Source organism: Chamaea fasciata, unplaced genomic scaffold (assembly GCF_029207755.1).
Source record: "Chamaea fasciata isolate MVZ Bird 193981 ecotype frontalis unplaced genomic scaffold, bChaFas1.0.hap1 SCAF_370, whole genome shotgun sequence".
NCBI classification, from domain to species: domain Eukaryota; kingdom Metazoa; phylum Chordata; class Aves; order Passeriformes; family Sylviidae; genus Chamaea; species Chamaea fasciata.
Window position 1 is genome coordinate 28,993 of NW_027094455.1, and position 7,966 is coordinate 36,958.

The window sequence follows — 7,966 nt, forward strand, 5'->3', positions numbered from 1 at the left end:
AAATGGAGGGTAACGATTGCGGGGGGATTTCCTTGGGGATTATGACCCTCACACATACGGAATTTAGGAGGTGGAATCCCAGTTTCAGCCTTGGGCACGTGCAGGAGAAGAGGGGTCGTTATCCCTATCAAGGAAAGCCCGGTGCCCCAGCGCGTCAGGTGCGGACAACGAATTCTCCGGGGATGAGCACAAGTCCCCTCTTCCCCTGCCCCGACACTCGGGCTGGCAGCAGCTGCAGGTGAGAGCTGTCACAGGATGGTGAGGGGACAGAGCAGCCCCAGGTGTGACCGTCAGGATGAGGAGGGCAGCAGAGCCGCCACAAGTGTGAGCTGTAAAGGATAATGAGGGGCCGGTTCTAGCCGGGGGCGGTTTAATAGAGGAGCCCGAGTTCACTTTGGCATCGGGCCGTGAGGAGCTCAGCGTGGTTTCTGCGGTGGTGGGAAAGCTTCTTACAGCGCCTGCAGGAGCACGTGGGTGTGGGGGGTTTCTTTGTGCCGGACAGCAGTAGCAGGTAAGCCAGCATGGGTTTGTAGGGGAGATTTTTTTTTTCTTTGCAGCTTTGTCTTACTAATTTCTCTGTGGTGCTCCCAGGAAATAAAAGGAGTTATGGAGAGAAAAGGAGTTCAAATTCAGTGAAGAAACTCTTCTTCTGTGGTTGTCAGTATTCAAACTGAAGAAAACTTTCCACCTGGATTTTTAATGAGTTGTGGTATTTCTATGTGGTTTTTATTAAGTATTATGCTCTTGGGTGGCGTGTAGTGTTTTGTCTGATTTTTGATGTTATGTGTAATTTGGTTTTTGAGTGAGGATAACTTTGTTGGAGGGGTTGTTTGTATTTGAGGTAGAATTAATTTAAGTAGCTTTTTTTGCTAGACTTCTGATACGTGGTATTGGGGTTTTGTGTGTGATATGTAGGGATTCAAGTTGGGTAGGGCTATTTTTTCTGTTTAGTGGCTTTGAATGATTTATTGTGTAGCTTTATCTTGTTTGTAGATGGTGTATGGTGAGAGATATGGTTTCTTTTTCGTGTTAGGTTTTGTAGTTTACATGTCGGTCAGAGTATTTTTGAACTGAGTTTTGTTGAATTGTTTTTGGTGAGATACAGTGTTTTTTGAGGGTGTGTTTTCTAAGGTTTACAATGGTGTAATTGGCTGTAGTGTGAGATGTAAAGGAGGTTTTTATTTATTTGGTGGTGGTTTTTATTATGGTGAGTGTGTAGTATTTGTTTTGATGGGTTTGGGGTAGTGTGATGTAGCTAATTTATTAGGGTTTTCTAATATTTATAATTCAATTATTGTTTATTGTATTACAGGGATTTATTTATTTAGCTTGTTTGGTTTTAGTGTGTGTTCTATAATTATGGAAAATTTGGGAGATGCTGTTTATAGTTGAATGGATCTTTTAGTTTTAGGATTGAGGGGGTTGCAGGTATATATTTTGAAGGTTTTTTGAGGGGATTGGACATGGGGGTTATTTTTATTATATTTGGTAGTTGGACTTATAGTAATAAGAGTTGGCTTTTTTTGCTGCATTATTTTTTGTTTTTTCTTTTCTAGTATTCATGTATTTGTGTGGTCAGGGTAGTGGTGTTTCTGGTGCAGCTGTAAGCCTCCATTATTGTTTGTGTGTTTTAGGTGGTCCACTGGTATTACAGGGAGACCCCCTCACTGACCGGCCAACAGATCTGCTGAGATTGTACATCAGCATTTGGTTTTCTCTACGGTACCTGACTAAGAGACAGCAGTCTGGTGACAGCAAGGAATTCCCAGAGGTGGAGCTGGATCTCAGCAGTCAAGCTGACGTGGGCAAGGTGAGCAGTGACTGGTGGATAGAAGCAGTTGCTATTGTTCAAGTCTCACTTGCTGGTGCAACTCTAAGCATTCACTGTTCTTTTTTTTTTTTTTTACTTTAGGTTGTCCCCTTGCCAGATGTGCTGGCCCCAGAGGCCAGATGGGTGCAGCATTAAGGTATACTTGTGGCATGCTTCAGTCAGACTGGGGAGGTTGCTGTTTCACAGTAACTCAGCATGATTTTTTGCTTCTTTTGTTTCTTTGCAGGTGCCACTGCTGTCCCAGGCGTGCTAAGGAATAGAGAGAGCCGGTGAGTTGCCCTTTAGGCAGGGTGACCCATAGGTGAGCGATGTGCTCAGCATTTACTTTTTCCTTTTGCTGGGTCCACTCCTGTCAGCCTCTGGAGCGGAGTGAAGATCTGAGGGGGAGCTGGGGCAGCAGTGCAGAGGAGCCCTGGGGATTACTCTTCTGGAGGGGGATAGTCACATTTCCTGTTTCGTGATCCTAGGTAGCGCGAGGAGGTGCGGAGACAAAGTCTGGATATGGCAGCCCCAAAGCGGATGCTGAGAACACGTCGACGTCTGCGGTGCCGACATGTTCATTTCTGTCGAGGACGGACGTTCCACTCGTGTTCCAAAAGCTAAGTGTTGGGGCTGGTGGTCAGGAGAAGGGAAAAAACCTTTTCAGTCCCGGGAGGTGATTTAAAGTTACCTTAGAAGAGAAGGCCCTAGTGGGGTGGTCCCTTCAAAAGTAAAGGGTGAGGGTTTCTCCTCAGCATCACCAGAGCCTTTGCTGGGCGGGGCAGTTCTGACCCATCTCCATGTTCTAGGGAGCTTCACATTATTGGCCTTCTTTTAGAGTCCACAGGGTTAGGCTGCAGCAGGGGATTCCTGGCCCAGGAGTGTCCTGATTAGGAGCAATGCCAGTTGCAAGGCGTAGGGTTAGTAGGGTTCAGCAGGGGGAGTTTACAGTGGCACACAGAGGCTGAAGGAGGGCTTGAGAAGTAAAGGACTCGAGGTCTAGAGAACACACAGTGAAAATCGGGGGTACAGCCTAGGATACAAGTCAGAGTACAGGTATACCAGCCCTCACAGCGCTGCTGCCAACACTGTTTCCCTGAGAGCAGGTGCCGGCAGCAATCCTAACGCAAGACAAGGCCAGAAGTCCTGAGAGGTGCAGGCAGTAGCCCTAAGCTAGGGCCAGGCAGGAAGTGACAGTGGTGGGGCAGAGTCCACAGGGTTGAGGTTCACCGGGGATGTCCACCCTGCGTTCCTGTCCTGCTCTAACCGGGGATGCTCACAGCCCTAATGGAGGCCACGGTGGGTGGGCTCGGTGCCAGTAATGCCTCTAAGGCTTTGGCGCTGCGAGCGTCGGCCTCCGAGCTCAGCTGAAGCACGCACGGGGCCCGAGGACCCGGTGCTGCTTAAGAGACGGTGAGTAGCAGAGCTGCTGGTTTTTGGCTGATGTGCAGCTAAGATTATGCTTTGATATTTGGTTTTCTTTATTGTAGCTGACTATGAGACAGCAGCCCAGTGACAGGAGGAATTTCCCTGAAGGAGAGGCAGCCCTCTTTGGGGCCCAGCGTGGATTCACCTCCCCAGACGTCTGAGAGATAAGTGGAGGGCTCGGAACTAGGGAGGGGATGAAAGTGGGGTACCAGGGCAGGGATCACTGGGAGGGATTTTTTGAGTCGGGTTTGGAGCTGGGGATGTCCCAGATGTGACCCCTTAGGCTACATGAAGGGAAAGTCTCATTTTTCATGTCAGTGCTGAGGTGTGCAGGGCAGAGCAGTCCTGGTGTGTGTTGTGTCACTTGTCTGTTGTGCACTCTGTCTGTTTGGTGTCTTGTCTTTTCCTTTAGTCCTTTCAGGGGCCTGTCCAAACCCCTGGCATCAGTCTTAGCATTTCTGATCTCTGTGCTCCTCAGCCAGGTGCCTTTGTCTCAGCTGCTCGGACACTCATCAGAATCCATCTCTCTTCACAAGCATCCGGTCCGATGCCTTTTCAGGTCTTGTTCTGAGCTGTATTGACAGCCGTGCACCGCCCTGATCCATTCCGGCGGGTTAGGTCTTGTGAGAATGCAAAGACAGGTGGAGGATTCTGACCGTAGGATTCTCGGGCATCCATCTCTGTGTTTCTTGGGATAAGTCATCCCGATGGCATCTTGTTCCTGCAGGGTTCTCTGAGCCTGGCCAGCTCACCTTCCGTCTCACCTCGGTCATCTCATTCCGAGTTCTCTGGACCCTCAGGGTCGTTCTTCTTGCCAGAGTTTTCTGTCCCTGTTGCGTCCCCTCGTTTGTCCTGTGCTGTGTCACGGGTGTTGGTGTGTGTTTGGCCCGGAGCTGCTCTGCCTTGCTGCTCAGTCTGGGTGTAGGGGTACGAGGGTAATAGTGCCGGGGGCTTGAAGTTTGTGATGTGGGGTGTAGTAGGCCTGTAGAGGGTATTCCTAGATTGCCACAAGATGTCTGGAGCTGTCAAGGTATCCTGCAGCACTCTGACTTTTGTCCGAACTTTCTTTCAGATGCAGAGAGATGAAATCTGTGGCAGAGCCCCCCATCCTGGGTGAGGGGCTCCCCTGAGAAGGTCAGTCCCTGTTTCTGTTTGCAGGGGAGGTGTAAATGATGGCTGTGTTACAGCTCTGTTCTTTGTCTTTATTTTTAGGTGGTGAAGCCGGATCTCAGCAGTCAAGCTGACGTGGGCGAGGTGAGCAGTGACGGGTGGACAGAAGCCGTTGCTATTGTTCAAGCCTCACTCGCTGGTGCAACTCTAAGCCTCCGTTATTGTGTGTTTTAGGGAGTCCACTCGCAGGAGGCCGAGCTCCCCTCTCACCAACCGGACGACAGACCCGGGTCACCTCACCCGTGAGCCCTCCGGGAGCATTCCAGGAGTCTGTGATGGAGCCTTGATCTTCTCCTTGTGAAGGCCCCATCCAGGTAGGCTTGGATAACGGCCGAGGAGTTGAGGTGAGTCAGGGAGGAGAAGGAGGAGGAGGGAGGGTCCCCTCAAGTTCCAGCGCTGCCACGTCACCTTGTCTGCTCTTTACCCAGGCAGACCCTGCGACGCCGGCGTTGGCCTCTGAGCGCAGCTGAAGCGCGGGGCCGAGGACACAGGCAAGCTTAGGAGACAGTGAGTAGCAGAATTGTCGGGGTTTGGGTGATGGGCTGCTAAGATCACGCATTCATGTTTGGTTTTCTTTATTGTAGCTGACTAAGAGACAGCAGCCCGGCGACAGCAGGAGTTTCCCTGAGGGAGAGGCGGCCTTCTTTGGACCTGGCAGGGATTTGCCTCCCTGGATGCCTGAGAGATAAGTGGAGGGTGATGGCTCACAGAGGGGATGAAAGCAGGATGCCAGGGCAGGGATCACCGGGAGGGGTTTTTTAAGTCAGATTTGGAGTTGGGGGCACCAAGATGTGACCCCTTAGGCTACATGAAGGGAAAGTCTCATTTTTCATGTCAGTGCTGAGGTGTGCAGGGCAGAGCAGTCCTGGTGTGTGTTGTGTCACTTGTCTGTTGTGCACTCTGTCTGTTTGGTGTCTTGTCTTTTCCTTTAGTCCTTTCAGGGGCCTGTCAAAACCCCTGGCATCAGTCTTAGCATTTCTGATCTCTGTGCTCCTCAGCCGGGTGCCTTTGCCTCAGCTGCTCGGACACTCATCAGAATCCATCTCTCTTCACAAGCATCCAGTCCGATGCCTTTTCAGGTCTTGTTCTGAGCTGTACTGACAGCCGTGCACCGCCCTGATCCATTCTGGCGGGTTAGGTCTTGTGAGAATGCAAAGACAGGTCAAGGATTCTGACCGTAGGATTCTCAGGCATCCATCTCTGTGTTTCTTGGGATAAGTCATCCCGATGGCATCTTGTTCCTGCAGGGTTCTCTGAGCCTGGCCAGCTCACCTTCCGTCTCACCTCGGTCATCTCATTCCAAGTTCTCTGGACCCTCAGGGTTATTCTTCTTGCCCAGAGTTTTCTGTCCCTGTTGCGTCCCCTCGTTTGTCCTGTGCTGTGTCACGGGTGTTGGTGTGTGTTTGGCCCGGAGCTGCTCTGCCTTGCTGCTCAGTCTGGGTGTAGGGGGTAATAGGACGAGTCCCAGGGACTTTAAAATTTGTGATGTGGGGTGTGGTTAGACTGTAGAGGGTATTCCTAGATTGCCACAAGATGTGTGGAGCTGTCAAGGTATCCTGCAGCACTCTGACTGTTGTCCTGACTTTGTTTCAGATGCAGAGGGATGAAATCCGTGGCAGAGCCCCCCATCCTGGGTGAGGGGCTCCCCTGAGAAGATCGATCGCTATTCAATGTGAGAGTCACACATTTCACATTTATTGGCACTCCAGTGCAGGCCACCTGCGTTTACAGCTTCAAACAAGTGAGTCCCTTGGTAACCCCCCTGGGCAGCAGCTGGAGCCTGCTCCGGGCTGGGCTGAGGGAGCAAACACTTGTGGCTGACACAGCTCCACACTGAGGGTACTTGGGAAAACACCTGCCTTGTCCTGGATTTTTTTTTTTTTTTGAGCTTTTGACAAGGTTTTAATCATCACCTTGGTAAAAATAAATGGTAAGGACTGAAAACATGAGAGGCTGGCAGGTTATGCTCATGAATGAGAACTTTTTTTTTGAATAACTGTGCGGCCTATATCCTATTTTTGAGACTCTCTTTTTTGGCTGACTTTACTGTAAAAAATCTAATTTCAATTTAGCTGCCTCAATAATGAATTTATGGTACAAATATGTTCTAGCGGCAGGAGCTTAAAGTAGTAACACCAACATGCCACCTCTGGAATAAAGTCCTGTGTCTCCTCAGACCTGCTGGTTTGCAGTAGAGTTTGGGCACCTTTCGCTGCAGCTGTGGTTCTTAATAACTGGAAGTCCAGGGATTCTGGGCGATTCCCATAAGTTCTCCTGTTTTGTAGGAGCTGCACGGTGAGGTCAGCATTCTGAGGGAGGCCCTGGCACAGCTGCCAAGGGCAAGGAACGTGGAGCATCCCGGGGCTTCTCCCGCCCGAGTTTCTCCCGGAGCGTGCTGCGTGTCGTGCCGGATGTTTAACCCGGGTTTGGGGTGTTCTCCTGCAGTCCCAGCTCTAACTGCTGCCCCCGAGCCCCGGCCTTGCTCTGTCCCAGCACTGAACCTGGCAGGTGGGTGTGCTTTTCCAGCCCTTGAATCCCACGGGCAATCCCAGATTCCCGGAGCTCCCCGAGGCACAGCCTGGCCTCCCTCCCTGGGAGCTGCATTTCAGTCTGCCTGGACCAAGGCCATCCTGTTTGAGACTTTATTCCTGTTGTTTTTCCTCTTGCAGGTTGTGGGCAAAAAGGAGAGAGCCAGTAGGAAGTGAAGCCACTGGAAGGCCTTATCCCAGTCCAAGGTTCCCACTTTTCTTTCTGACTCCTGGATAATTGCCTGGCCATAACTGGACAGAGACTGTCAGTTTGATTTCCTGCCTTTTCCAATAAATCCTTGCTTTCAGCTGGAGTGTATTCCTGGTGTCATCCCCCTCCTCGTCCGTGGATGTGTAAATAAAATTCCTGACTTGCCGAGTCCAATTTTGTTATTGCAGGAAGTGTGGTGCTTTTGTTCCACTGAAACTTCCCAACTCTGCTGAGAGTTTCCGATGTCAAATACAAGTAAGATTCGAGTTTCTTTGCATTGTTACTCCCACAAAACACAGATCATTCTTGGATAGGAGTAGCTGGACCTGTTGAATTTCCACTTCCCTTTAAACTTAGAGCAGAGGAAGCAGATTTAAATTTGTTGTTCCATGAACTTCCACCAACTTGATGACTGTTCCAAAAGTTTGCAGTGTTAGAAATGCCTAAGCTTGTTTTCCAGGCAAGCTGGGATTTAGATGTTATTTCTTCCTTTTATTTGATGTTTTTTCTCTCTCTGATTCTAGTAAGAGAATATATTTTTTTTTCCAGTTTTCCATCCTAATTGGAGTTTTTGTACATTGTAGGGCACATTTCCAAGGAAATTTACCAAATTCATGTTGGTAAAGCAGGAGCTATTCAGCACCACGCTGCCACTTTTTTCCTTTCAACCCCTTAACAGGTCTCATTCTACCCATACACAGTATTACCAGCAATAACTTGGTGTCGAGTTGTATTTCAGAGGTAGCAATAAAACAAAGTTGACATTTTATTTTGTGCCTCTCTGAACCTCTTTGTTTATTAACAAAGAACTCCAAAACA

The 7,966-nt window shown here is 49.6% G+C and overlaps 2 long non-coding RNA genes across 5 annotated transcripts; both read left to right on the forward strand.

The window, feature by feature from the left end:
- The first annotated feature begins 253 nt into the window (after positions 1–253).
- LOC136305339 (uncharacterized) lies at positions 254–3,763 on the forward strand. Of its 3 annotated transcripts, XR_010725278.1 has the most exons (6): positions 254–511; positions 592–709; positions 1,635–1,810; positions 1,913–1,967; positions 2,058–2,100; positions 2,299–3,763. It is a non-coding gene; the product is annotated as an uncharacterized lncRNA (long non-coding RNA). The 3 variants fall into 3 exon arrangements; XR_010725276.1 differs by having other exon boundaries at positions 592–1,810; XR_010725277.1 differs by lacking the exon at positions 592–709.
- A 905-nt stretch (positions 3,764–4,668) lies between these two features.
- Positions 4,669–7,321, forward strand: LOC136305333 (uncharacterized). Of its 2 annotated transcripts, none has more exons than XR_010725268.1 (5): positions 4,669–4,752; positions 4,837–4,915; positions 4,993–6,149; positions 6,694–6,916; positions 7,078–7,321. It is a non-coding gene; the product is annotated as an uncharacterized lncRNA (long non-coding RNA). The 2 variants fall into 2 exon arrangements; XR_010725269.1 differs by having other exon boundaries at positions 4,993–6,080.
- The last annotated feature ends 645 nt before the right edge of the window (positions 7,322–7,966 follow it).